Here is a 21,444-nt window from a genome sequence, read left to right on the forward strand (position 1 = left end):
TCTCGATTTTGTTTTGTTTAAAACCACATGAATTAATTCTATGTCTCTCTCTCCTCTCCTCCCCTCCCCCCTTCTTTTTTTGGCAAGTTAGGTTATCGTATTGATTTTAGGATTATAAATGTGTGTCCAGCCAATGCTCTGGGGACACGCACATCAAAAATCACAAATCTCACTGTGATGAATGTGGGAGTGCTTGATAATTAACACTGATCTGTACCTCAATATGGTTCATTATCTAACTTCTGAGATAGTGTGCTGGTCTTTGAGAGGGGAACAGATAATTTCAACACACTCACCAACAGGTACATACTGTTACAAGACCACTGATCACAAGCCATTAAGGCTGAATGAGTCTAACTGTCTCACAGGGGCAAGCTCCCAGATGGCCTACCTGGCTGATTAGGAAAAAACAGTCTGATACAAAAGGAAGACATCACACCTGGGCCTTGTAACAAAATCCATTGAGTGATACATGGTAATTGGGCCCAGACATTCCTTTGAGTCCCCACCCCAGTGTAACAGATTGGGAATAGAGTATCTGGGAGTTAAACTGAGACCAGGCTGGCTCTAAAGAGCTCCTTGGCTTCCTAAAAGAATGTAAGATACAAGATAGGGGAGGTAATATTTTTCATTGGACAATCTTGGCTCTGCAAAGCTTGAAGGCTTGTATCTTCCACCAGCAGAAGTTGATCCAATAAAAGATATTACCTTACCCACCTTTTGTCTCTCATATCCTGGGACCAACACAGTTACAACAACACTGCAAATAAAAGTTGGTTCTGTTCTGCACTTCTTGTAACTTACGAGGGCAGCCCATCTAGCTTAGTTTGTAGTGAAGCATAAGTTTAGATGAAACTAAATATGTCTGTTTGTTGTTTTAAAATCCTTAGTTCTTTAATGCTTTGTTCAACTGCTAAATAAAAAACTATTTGTTTTAAGAAGGCTGTTCACTACATCACTAGTCACAGGCTACTGAAGGGAAGAAACACAGGTGCCTGAAACCCAGTTGAACCTGCAAGGGGATAAGAAGGCTGGTATTCACCAGGTCCTATACCCAAGTCCCAATCTAAGACCAAAAGAATTGCATGATTCCACCTTGAGACAGGAGAAAGAAGAGGCCCAAGACCTGAACTGGGAGAAGTCTTTCAGGTAGGCAGGCCCTATACATTTTAGGGATTAGGCTACTACCAACTCAGATCAAAGTTAAAAGAGGTATCATTGTCCTCCTGGTAAAACACCACTAATTAAGCCTCCTGCTGTGGTTGTGCTGTTGTAATATCCTTTTGTTTTATACTTTCAGGGCTTGTCTTCACTACTGGGGTAAGGTGACCTCGGTGACACTACTCCAGCTACGTTATTCACCTAGCTGGAGTCGACGTAGCTTAGGTCGACTTACCCCAATGTCTTTACTCCGGTCAACTTACCTTACTCTGGTCACGGAGCTGGAATACAGGAGTTGACCGGAGAGCGCTCTGCCCTTGATTTAGTGCAGGGGTTCTCAAGCTGGGGTTGGGACCCCTCAGAGGTTGTGAGGCTATTACATATGGGGGTCACAAGCTGTCAGCCTCCACCCCAAACCCTGCTTTGCATCCAGCATTTATAATGGGGTTAAATATATAAAAGAGTGTTTTAAATTCATAAGAGGGGTCGCACTCAGAGGCTTGCTATGTGAAAGAGGTCACCACTACAAAAGTTTGAGAACTACTGATTTAGCAGGTCTTCACTAGACCTGCTAAATCAACATCAGCTGCATCGATTGCAGCAGCATCGATCTCCCCATAGTGAAGACAAGCCCTCAGCCTCACCCCTTTCCCTGCAGCAGGGCCGCCCAGAGGATTCCGGGGGCCCGGGGTCTTCGGCGGCGGGGGGCCCTTCCGTTCCGGGACCCGCCGCCGAAGTGCCCCGAAGACCCGCGGTGCGAGCCCCCCGCTGCCGAATTACCGCCGAAGCGGGACCTGCCGCTGAAGTGCAGCCCGGTCTTCAGCGGTAATTCGGCGGGGGGGGGGGGGGTCCCCGCCGCGGGTCTTCGGGGCACTTCGGCGGCGGGTCCCGGAACGGAAGGGGCCCCCGCTGCCGAAGACCGGGCTGCGCTTCGGCAGTGGGTCCCGCTTCCCCCCCGCCCCAGCCCCAGCCTCTTACCCCCGGCTCCCTTCTCACCCGGAGTCTCAGCGCCTCGTCGGAACAGCCGCAGCGTGTGGCCGGCGGGGCCTGAGCCCTGCCCCGCTCAGAGCCGCGTGGTGAGGGGGCGGGGCTGTGAGCTCCACGCCGAGCGGAGGGAGCTGAGCTCAGCCCGGAGCTCCCAGCCCCGCCCCCTGACCACGTGGCTCTGAGCAGGGCGGGGCTCAGGGGCCCCGGCGGAGACTCGGCGCTTGATGCGCTGAGGCTCCAGGAGAGGGGCGGAGGCGGGAGCCTCCGCTGTTCTCTTGGGGGCCCCTGCGGAGCCCGGGGCAAATTGCCCCCTTTGCCCCCCCCTCTGGGCGGCCCTGCCCTGCAGTTGAAGCCTCCTTGCACATCCAGAGAGAACTGTGCCAGAGGAAGGGTGACAGTGAAGGTATGTATGTGATCGTGTGCATATCTCAGCCAAGAGGTGGCTCTCCTCATCTCTACTAGCATTACAATCACATTAACACTACTAGCTTTAGCAGTGCTAATAGCATTACTTCCTCTGCTAATTTAATGAGCATTGTTACCGTTACTATTGCTATGGGCAGCCAGACCTGCTTGCCCCAAAAACAGAGAGATGGGAGACAGTGCAGGATCTGGAGCCCAAGGTAAAATTCCTGCATATAGAATGACCCCCAATATAATACTCTAAGCAGGTGGAATTCCCATCCTTCTCTTAATATATTCACATACTGCACCTAATCCAAACTCACCCCTTTGCTGGGGGTTAGCTTTCTTAGTAATTCCAATAATAAAGTATCAAATCTCAGCATAAGCTTTCTCCCTAAGCATAGCTGTTCCTAGAACTTCTGTGCAGGTCAGCCCCAAGATCCCTCCAAGAGACACACTCCAACCACAAGATCCAGCTGCCCTTATGGCTTAACAGTAATTACTCAGAATCTTTATGCAGGGTTCGAGTCCCTGACAGCAAGAGAGCCCTGAATACTCTATGCAGGGTTTTGGAGTCTGCCACCCTGTTTCTCACATAATTTGTTCTTCTACACAACACTCTGCTGAACCAAAGTGCAAGATTTAAAAGTTAACTCAAATCCAGGTTAATATACAGCAGGGCCCTATGGTACCCTCAGTGCTCCTGGGCTAAAAATAACTGGTGTCACAGTGAAGCACTTAAAAAAAAATCTCAATACTTTCTCATAAGGATCAAACTGGGCAATGTGCATAAAATGCACATCCACTCTAGAAATGCCAGAAATAAAAGTCTGTAAAATCAGATTTTCATACTTCTAAACATCAAACAGTGAAAAATCATGAAAGTCTAGGCTAAAGAAAAACCTTGACGGCTAAAATGACTACTAAATTTAGTGAGAATGTATTTGAAACACCAGAGGGTACAATCAGGTCTCGGTCTCTTTCACACACACACATCTCTCACTGACACCATTTTCAAGTCTTAAGTATGGATCTGTTAGCATTTATGGAAAGAAAGACAACAGTAGATCAGAGGGATGAAATATGGCATTATCATGATTTGTATTGTAGCAATGCCCAGAAGCTCTCATCCCACTGTACTAGGCACTGCATAAAACATATAACAAAGACAGTCCCCGCCCCAAAATGCATGGAGTCTATCATAGGACAAATGAGAGGTGGATAGAACAAATAGCTGGGGAGCACAGCATCATCACCAGACTGTTAGAGCATCACAATAAGCAGTGGTCACAGCACACTAGCTGCTGAACATTGTCAACTCTTTTGTAGGCATCATGCAATTGATAAAGTTACGTTTGCATATTAATGTTTCTGCTGTCCAACTCCTGAAGTATATCAATATAGTTAATGCACTGCTGCTAAAACCTTTTACTCTAGTGACATTTGCTGAGAAAAAAAGCCACTCTGCAGTTTATTTTAAAGGATAGAGACCTTTTAAAAGTTACCACCACCACAGTCTTTCTAGTCATGTCCAATATTACTAGAGATGGGCCTGAGCTAAAAACTTTATAGATTCATAGATTCCAAGGCCAGAAGGAACCATTGTGATCATCTAGTCTGACTTCCTGCATAACACAGGCCATAGAAATTCCCCAAAATAATTCCTAGAGCAGATCTTTTAGAAAAACATTCAATCTTGATTTAAAAGTTGCCAATGATGACTATGACCCTTGGTAAGTTGGTCCAATAATTCAGTAGTTTCAACCTTTTTTCACTTGTGGATCCCTCAAAAAATTTTAATAGAGGTGTGGACCCTTATAGAAATCTATGGCATAGTCTGCGGACCACCAGGGGTCGACCGACCACAGATTGAAAACCACTTCAATAGTTAATTACTCTCACTGTTAAAAATTTACCCCTTATTTCCTTCCTCTACTATCACTGCATTTCCTTGAACCATTTCCCCACAGCCACAGCACCCTTCTCAGACTCAGCAGCCCATCCGGAGTTCCTTCTCTTCTCCCCGGGGTTTCTCCTGCACTGCTCTGTCCAAGGTGCTACACAGTTGCAGCCTACTCCAAACACAGTTCTTCTTTCTCACGCTCCAGGCCGCTACTGACTCTGCTCTGTCCTACGGCTCTTCTTATATGGACGGCTGGGCCCCAATGGGCTGTTCCTCACAGCCCCTCACCTACTGGCTTCTTTCTGTGCAACAAGGCTCTTGCCAGTGTGGGGCAGACACTCCATCACATTCCCCCATCTTGTAAGTATGGCCTACAATTATTTGTTCCTAGATTTATACATTTGCGTTTAGCAGTATTAAGACACGCATTGTTTGCTTGCATCCAGATTATTAAGCAAGCCTGATTGATCTGTCTACTTCATTATTAACCACTCCCCCAATTTTTGTGTAATCTTTATCAGTGATGATTTTATATTTTCTTCCAGGTCATTGAAAAAAAAAATGTTAAATAGCATAGGGCCAAGAAAAGATCCCTTTGGGACACCACTAGAAAAAACACCCTCTTGAGGTTGATGATTCCCCACTTACATTTTGGGACCTACCAAATAAGCCATCTTTTAATCCATTTAGTGTGTGCCATGTTCATTTTATATCATTATGGGATGTTTGTTCAAATTCATCTCTACAAAAATCTTAGCAGTATCAAGTGATATTTAGATTTATCACACAACCATCTAACTTCCTCACATACACAGGTCTTAATAAAAAAAAAATTAAAAAAAACCCTCCTCTTAACTAAATCCAACACAGTGGAGACATGTTTATCCAATTATAAACAGAAAACCAGGTCTTCAAAATATATATTTTAATTAAAGACTGACTTGCAAGTACAATAAAGTACATCATGCCCATTGCTGAAAAAGAAATAAAAACAACTATGAAACCAGATTTAATGTTGGATGTGCAGAACTCTAGAACAGCCTAGAGCTGAAGTGACAAATAAGACAACACAAGCTATCCAGGAACAGGTCAAAGCAAACTCTCAAAAAGATTCTCTTCTTTACTTTTTTCATGTCCTTTTATCTTAGGTGTTTAATTATAACTAATTCTTCTATTACCCAATCCTCTTTTCTAGTGAAGCAGGAGAGGTTTTCCCCCCCCTGGAGTTTACACTTAGAGCCTGCTGCTACCTCCTTTATGACATCCAGCACCCACATACCTTAACCTTCATCCCCAGGCAACCAATATATAGCTGGCTGGCTATAACAAAACACACATGTATAGCAATGCTGGCTATCACAAAACACACATATCTACAATTGCTGCATAAAAATTAATACCCAATTTAGATCATTAACACCACAGATCGATTCACATAACTTCCTAAATAGTACAGAAAACCATCTTACCACTGCCATTTTCAACATTACACCTCACTTACACACCTCAGTATAAATCAATGTTCAGAATCATATGCACTGTAATTTCTGAAAGCCACGCTAACCCTGTATTAATCACCAAAATACATGAACATATAACTAAAATAAGGTGGAAATCAGGGATGCGTGTTAGCTATTGAGAAGGAGGTTGGAGATATGGGCTGAGGGTGGTGGAAAGGAGTTAGTTCAGGCTGAGAAGGAGAACCAATGAGTGGAGATGAGAGGATCCTCAGTAACACAACTCTATTTCCTTGCTTTTGAACCTGTTGGTGGGAAACAGAGTCCAGCAAGCTTAATTCAAAGTAATTGCAGCTCTTTTGGGAGACCATACAAAGGAGTACTGCCAATCCCAAGCATTCAAAAGTCACACATTAGCCCCCACCCACCCACCCCCCGAAACACAAAAGAGTCACTAGATTTTTTTTTTAAGACAAAGTTTCTAAAATAAGAGATTAGTTGAGATTAGTTTTATTTGCCTTTCATGTGCTGTCAGGTCACAATTTCAAGCTTCTCTCTCCAATCACGAGGGCTAGAAACTTAGCTCTCATTTTAAAAAAAAAAGTAGTAGTTAGATTCTCAGGTAATCAACTGTATGCAGAACACTTTAGGATAAAAACCAAATATCACGAGACTCGTGATAAAAATCATGAAGATTTGCAATACTGTATAAAAGAGTTTAAAGCATTCTGAAATGAAAAAAATGTTTGTTGTACTTTCCTCACTTTATTTTGCCTTGTCTTGGGAACTGAGGTGCTTAGCACCTTTTGGGAGGATTCAGGATCTGACTCTTAGTGCTTTATAGGAATACATTTTTGCTTCACAGAAAATAGCTGTGCTTTTAATTTTCCACTATGATAAAAAAAAAGTGTAAGTCCATTTCCAACTAGGGAAAGCTTTATCATTTTGCTGGGAAGTGGATGTAATGGGGTTAAGAATAGGTGTGTGCAGAGAGGATTTACTAGTATTTCCACAAAAGGCTGAGTTGGCTGATGGAAATAGTAGGATTTATCTTCGGTCAAATTCACAAATATGCACATACATACACAAATTCCAAATACTTCTAAAAATTAGAAAATAGCTCATGTTGCAATCATGCACCAAAGATTTATTTAGGACAGGGGAGGCTCTAGACATTTCGCTGCCCCAAGCACGGCGGCATGCTGCGGGGGGCGCTCTGCCGGTCGCCGGTGCCGCGGCTTCACCAAAGCCGCAGGACCAGCGGACCCTCCACACGCATGCCTACGGGAGGTCCACTGGAGCCCTGCCTGCTGCCCTCCTGGCGACCGGCAGAGTGCCCCCCGCGGCATGCCGCCCCAAGCACGCGCTTGGCGTGCTGGGGCCTGGAGCCGCCCCTGATTTAGGAGTTTTACATTATTTCAGGCACATTTTACATTTATAGTGTGGTAGCACCCACAGGACAACAAAACTGAGGTCCTACTATGACAAATAATAATAATATATTAAAGTTTTAAGTAAGCAAGCCAGATATTTCCTTTATGTAGACTGAAAAACAAAACAAAACAAAAAAAGAACCAACCAACCAACCTAACATACATTGCCTTATGTCAAATGCTGGTACACAAAATCTTGACAACCACATGTCAATGTACTAATAATTTAAGAGCTTTTAACTAAATCCAGGACTGAATAATTAGAACAAATTAAAACTTCCCCTTCAAAAAATTCTTAAAATGCTTTCCCTTAAACTCTCACAAATAGAAGAGGCATTAAACAGCTACATGCAGGGTAAGAGCAATTAAATTCCAGAGACATATTCATTCAACATTTGACTATAAATTCAAATGCTTATTAAAAAATTAAAATACAATACACATATTTGCATTTCACAGGAACAAGAAAATTAATTTTCCAGTCAGAGAAATTACAGCAGGTTTCTCCATCAATATTCTAATTCTCTCAAGTGAAGGCACCCTAGAGCGTGCAACAGCAGATAGACACATACTGACTCCTGTGAATTTGAATAACACACGCATGACATCTAAGGACTATGAGCTTCCAGCCAGACATGGAGTAAATTGTTCAACAGCACTATTTGGTTCTGATAAATGGACATTTAGGTCTGGGTGCCATCCACACACTGAAGGTGCCGCAGCTCACCCAGTCTCACCATTTTTATTGCCAACAGCCATAACACATACTGATCAAGAGAGGTTACAGCATAGAACCAAAAAAAATCCTCTCTCGGTCTTCTCTTCTCCAAACTAAGCAAACCCAATTTTTTCCATCTTCCAACATAGGTCATGTTTTCTAGACCTTTAATTGTTTTTGTTGCTTTTCTCTGGACTTGCTCCAATTTGTCCACATCTTTACTGGCATCCAGAACTGGACACAATATTGCAGCTGAGGCCTAATCAGAGTGGAGTAGAGCTACGGTGACCAGACAGCAAGTATGAAAAATTGGGACAGAGCTAATAGGCGCCTATATAAGAGGAAGCCACAAATAGTGGGACTGTCCCTATAAAATCGGGACATTTGGTCACCCTAAGTAGAGCGGAAGAATTACTTCTCACGTCTTGCTTACAACACTGCAGCTAATACATCCCGGAATGTTATTCCTGTTTGTGATGGGGCGTCTGCCCACACTGGCCCATAAGGAGTTAATAGAGCCCTAGGATGATTGCGCAGGAGGCAGCCATTTAGGGAGGGGTTGCAAGGAGCAGCCAATCAGGGCCATACTTGCCCATATAAGAAGGGCTGGGAAGCAGAACACCTTCAGTCACCCCCTAGAACTTGAGGAGGAGGACTGGCTGCCTTGCAGGTGGAGGGTAGCAAGCACCCTGGAAATAGCAGTGCTGCAGGCAAAGACCCAAGGAGCTAAAGGCTGCTCTTGGCAGGCTGCAGGAATCTGCAGGCTGAGGCCCTGAGGCAAGGACAAAGAGGGTGCTGGGGGCCACAGGGAAGTGGCCCAGGGAGGTCTACAGAGGAGTTGGAAGTACAGAGGAGTACTTTAGACCATTTCTCCAGTTTGTCCAGATCATGTTGAATTTTAATCCTATCCTTCAAAGGACTTGCAACTCCTCCCAGCTTGGTATCATTCGCAAACTTTATAAGTGTACTCTCTGTGCCATTATCAAAATCACTGAGGAAGATATTGAACAGAACTGGACCCAGAACCAATTCCTGTGGGATCCCATGTTATATGTCCTTCCAGCTTGACTGTGAACCACTGATAACTAGTCTCTGGAAACTGTTTTCCAACCAGTTATACATCCACCTTACAGTAGCTCCATCTAGGTTATGTAAACAAACTAGGGAAATAAGAAGGTCATGCATGATGCGACACAGCATCAAAAGTCAAGATATGCCACATCTACCACTTCCCCCCACATCTACTAGGCTTGTTACCCTGTCAAAGAAAGCTTTTGGGTTGGTTTGACATGATTTGTTCTTGAGAAACCCATGCTAACTGTTACTTATCACCTTATCTTCTAGGTGTCTGCAAACTGATTGCTTAATTATTTGCTCTATTATCTTTTTGGGTATTCAAGTTAAGATGACTGATCTGTAATACCCTGGGTTTTCCTTATTTCTCTTTTTATAGGTGGGCACTTTATATGCCCTTTTCCAATCCTCTGGAATATCTCCCATCTTCCATGACTTTTCGAAGATAAGCGCTAATGGCTCAGATATCTCCTCAGTCAGCTCCTTGAGTATTCTAGGATGTATTTCATCAGGCCCTGGTGACTTGAAGATATCTAACTTGTCTAAGGAATTTTTAATTTGTTTTCCTTTTTTTAGCCTCTGATCCTACCTCAGTCTCACTGGCATTCACTATGTTAGACGTCCAGTTGCTACTACTACTAAACTTTTTGGTGAAAACTGAAACAAAAAAAGTCATTTAGCATCATTTAGATCATCCATGTGACACAGGCTATCTTGTGCCAAGGTGAAGAAGTCACATCGATAGTACAAAAATGTCAGGAGAATTTTCTAGTGGTCAAACCCAAAATGACATTAAAATGCTTAGTGTCATAGAGCATGCTGTCCTTTGGCACTCTCTCCTGACCTAGTGTGGTGCTGCAGGGACTCCCTGCTTTCGTTTCCCTTCTCCTGCGTCTCTAAGAACTCAACATAGTCCAAAAGGACATAAGGCAAAATTCCCCTGCATGGAGGTTCTATTTTTATAAAATCCAAAATAAACTTGAAATGAAGTCTCTCCCCTTCAGCTTAGAGGTTGCAAAGTCTGACATGAGAATCATGGATTCTGATTTTTTTTTTAAATCTATCTCTTGATATTTTAGAATTTTTTTCACATCACTGGATGGATGATCACTGCCAAAACACATCACATCAGAACTTTTGAGTATTGACAAGTTAAATCCTAGGCTGCATGCAAGACTAATAGAAAGCAGGAAATCAACACTGCCATTACACAAAGGACTGGTCAAATGAACCCCAGGAAAACTTTAATTCTTCTAAAGATGGCTTCATCCTGAGTTAGACTGCATTTACAAAAGCTAACTGCAGAATGGGAACTACTATGTTCAAGTTTCTTCACTTATCACAGCACATGTCCTTTTTGCCAACTATATGCCCATGACTTTTTTTTAAAATGAAAAAGATTATAAAACAGCCATCAACCTCTAAACCTGCATAGAAATATTTTTGTGCTTTTTATAGCAAGACCTTTAAATCATAACTTGAGATGAAATAAAAATATATGTCAATTAATACTGTTTCCAAACTTCAATAGCATCTCTGTTCTGCATAGAGTTATGCTATAGTACCATAGTATTACTGTTAACACCCTAAAAGTTCTATAGTACTCTAATAATTCAATCATAGTCCCAAGGTAGCAGTATTTAGCACCCCATTACAAAATACCTACATTCTATCAAGGATTGGAGAAACATGTGGAGTACTAATGGTAGTCCAAGAATACCATGAAGGCCTAGCAGAAAGGCAGAGAGAAGTGGATTAGGAAGAACTCAGTAGCAGAGAAATATAGCGAGAAAGAGGACAAATAGTTAAATCATCAAACCAACACCCTACTTCCATGGTTGTACAGAGAACATAACTTCAGGCACAAGCAGAACTAGTTATGCAAGGTAAGGGAGGAGGAATCTTCTGCAGCTATAAAAGGTGATTAAAACCCCTGCTGTCACAAGAACTAGAATTAATGGATCAGATTCACCAGTGTACTCTGCCTGCTTTGAACTACACTGGTGTTGCAAGGCAGATATAACTTCTTAACCAGCCAGATAAGCTAGGTTTACAGACGCTTTACTTTCCTGGAGAGGTCAAGGTGGCCAGAGTGTACCAGTGAATCTAACCCATTGTCTTTGTCTAGTATGGCTTTGCACAGTCTTTCATCATGGAAACACAAATTAAAATAAGATCTAAATTATCAGCTTTGTATCAGTGTAAGACAGTCATATTAGATTTCTGCAGCCTCCCACACAAAATGCCCAAATAGAGATTCCAAGAATGTTTTTAAACTTGGACTTTTGATTTCTTATTAGGGTTGCCAAGTGTCCGGTCGAAAACCAGAACACCCGGTCTAAAAGGGACCCTAGCGGCTCCGGTAAGCACCGCAGACTGGGCCGTTAAAAGTCTGGTTGGTTGCCCACAGCAGGGCAGGCAGGGTACCTGCCCAGCTCTGCGTGGCTCCTGGGAAGCTGCCGGCATCTCTCTCTGGCTCCTAGGTGGAGGGGCAGCCATGAGTGCTCCGCGCGCGCTGCCCCTACCCGAGTGCTGGCTCTGCAGCTCCCACTGGCCAAGAGCTGTTGCCAACGGGAGCCGCGGGGGCGACACCTGCAGGCAGGGTCTCTACGCAGAAATCAAAGGACAGAGTTTTTCATATAAATAAAATAAGCAAAACAGCTTCAATAGTTGCTTTTAAAAATCCAGTAATATAGCATTTGTGAAAACTCCAATAACTGACTGGAATTATGCATGTGCAGTAAATGGGTCTCCCAAATTAATGAAGTCTAAGCAGAGATGACTCAGATGTTTGAAAAGATAGTGTGTGCCTGGAGAACAAGACCTTGCATTTACGCAAGAGACTACTACAGGCCCAGTTCTGCAAGATGTGGAGTGCCTCTGCAAGATGCTGAGCACCAATGCTGATACTGATAGGAGTTGAGGGCACTCAGTATCTCTCAGTATCAGATCCATAGAAATAAAATAACTGCATCAGTTTTGCAGCTTCTTCAATTGCTTCTAGAGCTTTACAATTATATTCTCTGTATTCTTTATGATGGAAACAACCACCTTGACAACTGCATGCTTCAGCACACTACTCTTCATAATCTGAAAACATTTTACGCAAGATTCCAATCTCCATCTCATATGAAAAATATGCATGATAAAATGGCATTAAATCTCAATCAATTCCTGAGTTCCATAAAATTTTACACCCCGATGTCTCAAAGAACATCAATTAAATCTATATGAAAATCAAAATGGTTTGCAATTCAAAACAGCATTGCTTCAGTTCAAGCATGTAAAATACAATTCTCGCTCCCTTCCAATATTTTCTGCTCTATTTTGCTGTCAAAGAGCTATCATATCATTAAACTGTTTAATAGCTCACAAATATTGCCTTGTATTTTAAAGAGTCAAAATTATATGAAGTGCAGTGTGATTACCTGAGTGTGGTTTCACAGAACTGTAAAGAAGGAATAATGGTGAGAGGAGGGGCAGAATCTGTTTCTGTGATGGCAAGAAGTTTGATGAATGGCATGCTGAAAGGTTGGCATCCAAACTAAATTATGGTTGTGGTACATTGTGGTTGTGCTAGTGATGGTACATTGTCTGGTCATGCTAGTGGTAAGGTGTATGTGTCTCTGGATGGAGGAATAGACAATACATATCCTTAGATGGCTTAAGTTTTCATATCTTTGTTTTTGAAGTCTTATGCTAGGTATGTTATGTTCAGGCCAACCTCAACTGATACACAACATAGTGTTACTATATTTATGCAGGTAAAGTCTGTAATTTAATTGAGAGGTTCTGGCAAGATCATAAGCCATTGGAAACAAGCTCCTGAATAGTTGTTTCAGTGTCATAATACACCTTCCCTTCAAAAGATCCCTTCAAAAGATCACAGGCAGTATTTTTTAGTTTGGAGGCACATTATTCATTATAATACACTAAGTACTGTTCCTATCATTTACAAAAACAAAAAACAGAGACTACAAAAGATGACCGTGGGCAATAGCAAACCTTCCACAACTGACTTCAACAGAACCAAGATTGGACCCTATTGTTTTTAAACAGCTGAAGCAACATTTCTTAAAAAGAGAACAAATCTAGGATGAACTGTGTGCTTTAAATAGTATTTTATATTGTGACAAAGTGGGAGTTTTCTGTAATTTTATTATTCCTCTGTGTGCCTCAGTTTCCCTCTGTACTTTGCACTGTTTCCCTTTGGGTGCAGTGGGTTAAAAAGCTGCTCTTAGAGCAGAGAAGGAGACAGGAGGTGTCATGCCACAACTCTCTGGGGTGGAATGAATGGGTCATTAAAGGACTGGCTGAAACTGACCCATATTAATGGAGGCAGGGCTTTGGAGCTGTGCTCCGGCTCCGCTCCAGCTCCAGACAAAAACCTGCAGCTCCACTGCTCCGGGCTCCAGCTCCGGGCTGTGCTCCAAAGCCCTGAAAGGAGGATCCAAACGGCAAAGACAATGGGAGTCCCAAGGATTGAACAATTAACCAACTACAAGGAAACTTCAGCAGGCAGAACATGTGAACTCTGTATGGGCCTACAGGAGTTGGACAACGGACTGAAAGGTGTCAAGTGGCTGGAATACAGCTAGCTTTTGGAAAGACATGAGCTCTCACATGGGACTGACAAAGAGGGCCAAAACTGGCTTCCACAGCAGCTTGGCTGGATGGAATGCTGGCTTGGCCACAATGGACTACGTTTTAACCTTTAAGAACATAAGAACGGCCATACTGGGTCAGACCAAAGGTCCATCTAACCCAGTATCCTGTCTTCCGACAGTGGCCAATACCAGGTGCCCCAAACCTTAATTTCTCTATGCTAACCTAAGGACTTCCTGATGCTGTGTTCCAGTTCACTAATAAAACCTACTCTATTTTGAAAAGCCTCCTGGTGTCACTACAAATAACTGCAGAGGTGCATTGGTCCCTGAAGTATATAAGACTCCTGGTGAGAGACTTTATGTCAGTTGGACTCACTGGGCAGAGCTCACATTGTGAAACAGGAGTTCTGGACTCCAGAGGCTGAGTCTCCGAGGCACTGAGGCTGTCTGGCCTACCCTTAAGGAAGAGTGAGACCCCCTTGGAGGGGTTCCTCCAAGGTAAAGATCTTGGGGTTAATCAACAAACCAGTGAAGGAGAAAGGAATAACACTTTTAATAAAAACAAACTAAGAGCACTTCTGTGGTGAATTGCTGTGCACAGCTACACGGTGTTCTCAATCCCAGCTTCCAATGCATATCTCTAAATTCCTATATTCATAATACTGTCCCTTATAAGGGAGCATCTCCAAAATATAATCTTCCACGAACATATCACTATACCAAAGAACTGTTAAAAGCTGGGGCATGACACAGATCCTGTGGGCTCTGCTGTATGGAAGGCTGAGTTTCAAGCCCTGCATAAAAACTAACTGGACTCCTGTAGAGTGACTCCTTGCTGTGGCTCTAAGTTCTTCAATTTATCTACTTGGCTCTTCAATGGCATGCTTACTGCAGTATAGCCATTGATGTAAATCAGCTGGTGTAAATCAGCATAGGGAATGGGAAACTTGCCCATCGCATCTCTCGCCTCAGAGGATTTGGTACTAAATAGCAGTTTCCCAAAACTCCAATCATTACTAACAGAATGTAAAACAGACATATTAAGGATAATATGTTGTCCTGATGACTTGACAGAATCAAAAAGGTGAAGAGCAGTGTTAAAAATGGGGGTACGAATTTAGAAGTAGATAACAAACAGCTGGAGACCAGACAAAAGGAAACCATCAGACAAGCAAAGAATCAAAGAGAAACAGTTTTCTTGTGAAAATATGACACTCACCCTATGTTTTCCGAGTTTCTCTGAATGTCTCTTCCTTGCTCATCTGTCCTTTCCACCCACTGCAGCAAAAGGACAGTCATGCAGTGCTTCCCCAGCACCATGCAATTCACTAGAATTGTTCAATCCTAATCTGTTTTGTGCTATTGCTCTTTCTGTGCATGGCACTGTATGTGTTGTATGCCACTGTCTAGGTTAGAAAGGATTTTGCAGGATTCTTCCCATTGGGAAACAAACACACACAAAACAGAAAAAGCAAGGTGAATGGAAAAATACAGGATTCTTATAATTCTGCTCCACGTGTAAACTTCCACTAGAAATCTGGCCCCAAACTCTAACAGTCTTCAGTTGGAAGTCTTCCATTGCTAAGCATATCTCAGACAAATAGAGCATAAACGTTTGATGACGAGTGAGGCTCAGCAGTCTTATCTGAATAGCTTGAAAACAGGGCTGCCCGGGGGAGTGAGGGGGGGAAGTGGGGCAATTTGTCCCAGGCCCCGGGCCCTGCAGAGCCCCCGCGAGCCCTGGCCCAGCAGCGGTCCAGGTCTTCGGTGGCATTTCGGCAGCGGGGGGCCCTTCAGTGCTGCCGAAGATGTGGAGCGACTGAAGGGCCCCCCGCCGCCGAAATGCCGCCGAAGACCCGGACCGCCGCCGGGTGAGTACAAGCGCCACAGCTCCCCCGCTTTGCCCCAGGCCCCCTGAATCCTCTGGGCGGCCCTGCTTGAAAATGATCTTTGATCTACTGCCAATTCTTAAGTTTAGGCCTCCAAAAGATTGATTTTTTTGGCTATCAAACTGCATAATCAGGGAAGATATGAAACATCAGCAAATACTCTAGAATACGTCCTATGTCATGACGGCACTACTGGCCTTAGTGTCTTCAGAACCATACATCTCCCTCAGCCTTATACACTACAGAATTCGGGCATTTGTTTTTTAGTTGTACTTTGGCTTCAACACTGCAGTGGCAAATCTCACCTGGAAAGGTACTGTTCGACCCATTCCACCCACGTGGTACAATTTTCTGACTGACAAATCAACATGTGGAACAAGTTAACTTAAGACATGGCGAAATTTATGAAGTGTAAAAAGGTAGCAAGGCCTGAAAGCACAAAAGGAGTTTGGTGCCTAAGTTTCTGTTTTAGGCACCTAAGTCTCCGTTTTGGGACCACTGTGATGCACAAAGCTCCCACTGATCTCTGGAGCTGTCTAAACTCACTCAGAGCCTAAATCTCTGCAGTAAAAGTTCCCTAGCTGCCTAACTTTCGCCTCTGGGCATGCAAACTGCTGTCTCACTGTAGGCACCAAACCACCTACCCTCTCGGAAGCCCCAGAGCGATTCACAAACCAGACATTCTTCCATCTAAATCACATTTAGGGCCCAATCTGCTAGTCATGCTCAGAGGGTATCAAACAGATTAGGCCCTGAAGGTGAGTTCACACAAAATAGCTGGCATGGGGAAGAGGACTTTCCTCTTACCCTAACCACTGTGCTATAAGTTATTCACGTGGAATATGGGTTCAAGTCCCCCTCAGGGGAAGAATGGATTTGAACAGGGATCTGCCACATCTCCAGAGAGTGCTCTAAGCACTGGGCTATAGGCTATTCTGATATGCTGCTCCCTCAATCTCCCTTGTTGAAGCTGATGCATTCTGGATAAATAATTAGAGAGTCATTGATAAAGAGAAAATGGATCTGGTCTTCCACCTCCCAGGTGAGCACTCTAACCACTAGATTATAGAGTCAGTCAGTGAGTCAGTCTCTCTCTCTCTCTCACCCAAATGACTTCTTAAGAGTCTTCTTCCTCTCCCCTAGCTCTTGCTAACAGCATAGATGCTTACCTAGGCAAACCTAGGCACCCTTTGCGGGCAGGAGGGTTTAGCATGCATCCCTCTCATTGGCATCTCCCATTGGCTAGTGTGGGCAGCTCCCTTCCTAGCATGTTGGCTTTTGTGAATCACGATCTCCTCATTCATTGTATGGGAGCCTAGACACCTAACTCAGGCTTTGTGAATCACAGTGATTTTCTAGGTGCCTAAAAGTTAGGCATTAGGACACTCAGCATCACCAGTCCTAACTCCTTTTGTGCATTCAGGCCCAAGTGCCTCTAAAACGTCATGAGCACAGTTTCCCCACCACCCCCCCCATATAAAGTTATAAGGAGGAGCTGCAACCATTACACCCAGAATAGAAGAGAGACTGCTACCAAGCCTGAGTGATGTGCAAACTCAGGAAGAGAAGCCAGGAGCTGCAGTTGGATCTTGTGCACTGTATTCACCAAGGTACACCAGTCTGAGTAGTTTTTGATTCAGAGGAACTACCGGTACTCATGCACTTAAAACTGGGCATATCCTTAAGTAACTTGCTGTACTGGGGCCTGTATGAAAAGCAGAGGAACAACTGAGCCCAGGCAAAAATAAGTTTTTGCTGCTTTTCATTCCTGTTACCACTATAATGCTAAGATAGCTATGAGTGGCTACACTGGATTCCTTTCTAGCTCATGGATCAACAGCAAACTTATTAAGTAAACTCCAACAGCAAACTTTATCTCAGAGTACAGATTTGTACATTGTTACTGCACACTGAATACACAATATTCATCAGCTGAATCAGGGCTACTGGTGGTGACGTGCAAGCTAGAAAGAGTACAACTAGTTTTTCTGATACCACGGTGAATTTGAAGGGCTGGTAGCTGAGGGGGAAAGACTTTTTACCTCTAAACTGAGTAAACTGTATGTATTTCAAGTGATAACATAACTATTATGGAAATCTATAATGCCATTTTCACAGTCACTTTTTAAGGAAGAATCAAATTGTAATATATAAAAATAAAAAGGATCATCAATAGCCAGGGATACAAAACAAGGAATAAAATGAGAAAAGTAAAACTAACATTCTGTAATGTCAGTTTTACTTTAGAAAACAGATTTACTAAATTGTTCCAATTGTCTCATCCTGCTCCAAAACAGGGAGAAAGACTCCTATAAAACCTAATTCTATCTTGTTACAATTAGAAATGAATGTTAATATTTAATACCTAACATTTGTTGATTAAACTATTACTTATAGGGGAATGGCCCAATTAAAAAAATTCATATCTGAGCAAAGGTAGTTAATTAGTAACAACAACACAATTCTATTATAAAACCATTGCAATAAAAATATTTATGAGACAATTCTCTCCTTGAACACATAGCTCCCAAAATGAGATTTACACATGGCCTTTGAGGAGAATATAAATCCTCAAATTATTTTTAAAATAATAGAACTTCATGGAGCAATAACCATAATTAGAATATGTAGTAAAAATTACTCTGTCACAGGTAGCCTTGAATAAAATATTACATTATACATTAAAATTTGCTATGATCTCTCAGATGTTGAAAAATGTACAAACTAAAATCAGAGAGATAGCAATTCACTTATATTTTAAATATACAGAAAAATGTGAAAGCAAATTACTTTCCTAGTAAATGTAAACAATGCCTTGGAGGGAAGAAAAAAAAAAGATTACCCATCTCTGACAGGTTTTAAACACACAATTTAGTGAATGACTTTTTTATGAATTTGCAGTCTTACCTTTGAGTGCCACCTCTATTGCACATTATTATTTAAAATTGAGACTGGCAGCAGAAGACAGTTTGTATTCCACCTGTATTTTTTTTTAAATGTAAAACTACTACTAACTAAAATCTGCTCTGTGATGCTTTTTTCCAAAACTGGAGTCTAAATTGGATTCCTTTCCAGCTCATGCATCATCAATAGATTTGTTAAGTAAACTGTTGGACAGGGTACAAACTTCCTGAACTAATCCATTAGAACACTACCCTCTCCTATTTCAAATACTTCCCCAAGACTTATTACTGTTTTGGTACACAGGTGTGTGCACACACACATTCAGTCAGCAACTAAGTATGACTAGGTTGAAGGATAGCCAGGAATATCCAATATTTAATTTTAAAACATATATTTTCAAACAAATTGGAAAACACCAAGTTGTAAATATGGGTCCCTATCCTGTTCCCACTGAAGTGAATAATAAAACTCCATGGACTTCAGTGGTAGAGGATCAGACTCTCAGGCTCCAGTTCAGCAAAGCACACAAGTATATGCTTAATCTTAAGCATGTGCTTTGCTTTACAGGTGCATAGCCATAGCTAGTTTATATAACTATTTGGCTTTATTAACATTAACCTTGTCTTACTTCTCCTCTCCTCCCTGCTTCCCCCCCCACGCCCCCAATTGTTTTCTGAACTCCCATGTCAAGTCTTGCTTGAAACTGGATTATCAACTCTTTGGAGCAGGAACTACACAACTGTACAACATCTAACACACTGAAATGACTGGAAGTTAGCTAATGTAACGCCAATATTTAAAAATGGCTCTAGGGGTGATCCCGGCAATTACAGACCGGTAAGTCTAACGTCGGTACCGGGCAAATTAGTTGAAACAATAGTAAAGAATAAAATTGTCAGACACATAGAAAAACAAACTCTTGAGCAATAGTCAACATGGTTTCTGTAAAGGGAAATCGTGTCTTACTAATCTATTAGAGTTCTTTGAAGGGGTCAACAAACATGTGGACAAGGGGGATCCGGTGGACATAGTGTACTTAGATTTCCAGAAAGCCTTTGACAAGGTCCCTCACCAAAGGCTCTTACGTAAATTAAGCTGTCATGGGATAAAAGGAAAGGTCCTTTCATGGATAGAGAACTGGTTAAAGGACAGGGAACAAAGGGTAGGAATTAATGGTAAATTCTCAGAATGGAGAGGGGTAACTAGTGGTGTTCCCCAAGGGTCAGTCCTAGGACCAATCCTATTCAATTTATTCATAAATGATCTGGAGAAAGGGGTAAACAGTGAGGTGGCAAAGTTTGCAGATGATACTAAACTACTCAAGATAGTTAAGACCAAAGCAGATTGTGAAGAACTTCAAAAAGATCTCACAAAACTAAGTGATTGGGCAACAAAATGGCAAATGAAATTTAATGTGGATAAATGTAAAGTAATGCACATTGGAAAAAATAACCCCAACTATACATACAACATGATGGGGGCTAATTTAGCTACAACGAGTCAGGAAAAAGATCTTGGAGTTATCGTGGATAGTTCTCTGAAGATGTCCATGCAGTGTGCAGAGGCGGTCAAAAAAGCAAAAACAGGATGTTAGGAATCATTAAAAAGGGGATAGAGAATAAGACTGAGAATATATTATTGCCCTTATATAAATCCATGGTACGCCCACATCTCGAATACTGTGTACAGATGTGGTCTCCTCACCTCAAAAAAGATATTCTAGCACTAGAAAAGGTTCAGAAAAGAGCAACTAAAATGATTAGGGGTTTAGAGAGGGTCCCATATGAGGAAAGATTAAAGAGGCTAGGACTCTTCAGTTTGGAAAAGAGAAGACTAAGGGGGGACATGATAGAGGTATATAAAATCATGAGTGATGTTGAGAAAGTGGATAAGGAAAAGTTATTTACTTATTCCCATAATACAAGAACTAGGGGTCACCAAATGAAATTAATAGGCAGCAGGTTTAAAACAAATAAAAGGAAGTTCTTCTTCACGCAGCGCACAGTCAACTTGTGGAACTCCTTACCTGAGGAGGTTGTGAAGGCTAGGACTATAACAATGTTTAAAAGGGGACTGGATAAATTCATGGTGGCTAAGTCCATAAATGGCTATTAGCCAGGATGGGTAAGAATGGTGTCCCTAGCCTCTGTTCGTTAGAGGATGGAGATGGATGGCAGGAGAGAGATCACTTGATCATTGCCCGTTAGGTTCACTCCCTCAGGGGCACCTGGCATTGGCCACTGTCGGTAGACAGATACTGGGCTAGATGGACCTTTGGTCTGACCCGGTACGGCCTTTCTTATGTTCTTATGAAATCCTAACTGGGGTCTGGGGGGTGATACAACAAATGAATAAAATAATTAAATGATAATGCAGCTGATTTCTATTTAGAACTGCAGTATACCCAGGGAGCTAGACTCACCACTGGTAGACGTAACTCCATACAAAGTTAATTGGAATTGAGCAACCTTATGCCAGCAATGAACATGGCCCCCCAATATTCGAGAAATAGAAAGTCCTACACAGTATTATCTGTGATCTAGATTTCTTGTTGCATTTCCTATAAATAATAAAGCCCTGAACCTACAATGAGATGTGTGCAGTCCCACCGCAATGTATGAGGCTCTGTGCTGTACAGAGGTGCTTTGTGCACATCTCATTGCAGGATTGATACTTTAAGTTAGGGCCCAAGATTTCTCCCATTAAAGTCTATGGGCCCTTATTTAGAGGAAATGGGGACATTAATCTGAAAATTAATAAAATAGTTAAAAATTAGGGTTTGGAGAGTGGAGGAAAAAGAAGAGAAGGAAAAAGACATTGCTTAAAAATGCACACAAAGCAAAAACTAAAAATATAGCCGCCACTCATGTAACAGAGGGAGTTGTATATACTTAGATTACAAAACT

At 42.4% G+C, this 21,444-nt stretch overlaps 1 protein-coding gene across 3 annotated transcripts in view; it reads right to left on the reverse strand.

Annotated features, from left to right (window-relative positions):
• SLAIN1 (SLAIN motif family member 1) overlaps positions 1 to 21,444 on the reverse strand; it is a 73,008-nt gene that overhangs the window by 46,295 nt on the left and 5,269 nt on the right. The gene's annotated exons all lie outside the window — the stretch shown is intronic.

This window comes from Mauremys mutica, chromosome 1 (genome assembly GCF_020497125.1).
Source record: "Mauremys mutica isolate MM-2020 ecotype Southern chromosome 1, ASM2049712v1, whole genome shotgun sequence".
Classification (NCBI taxonomy): domain Eukaryota; kingdom Metazoa; phylum Chordata; order Testudines; family Geoemydidae; genus Mauremys; species Mauremys mutica.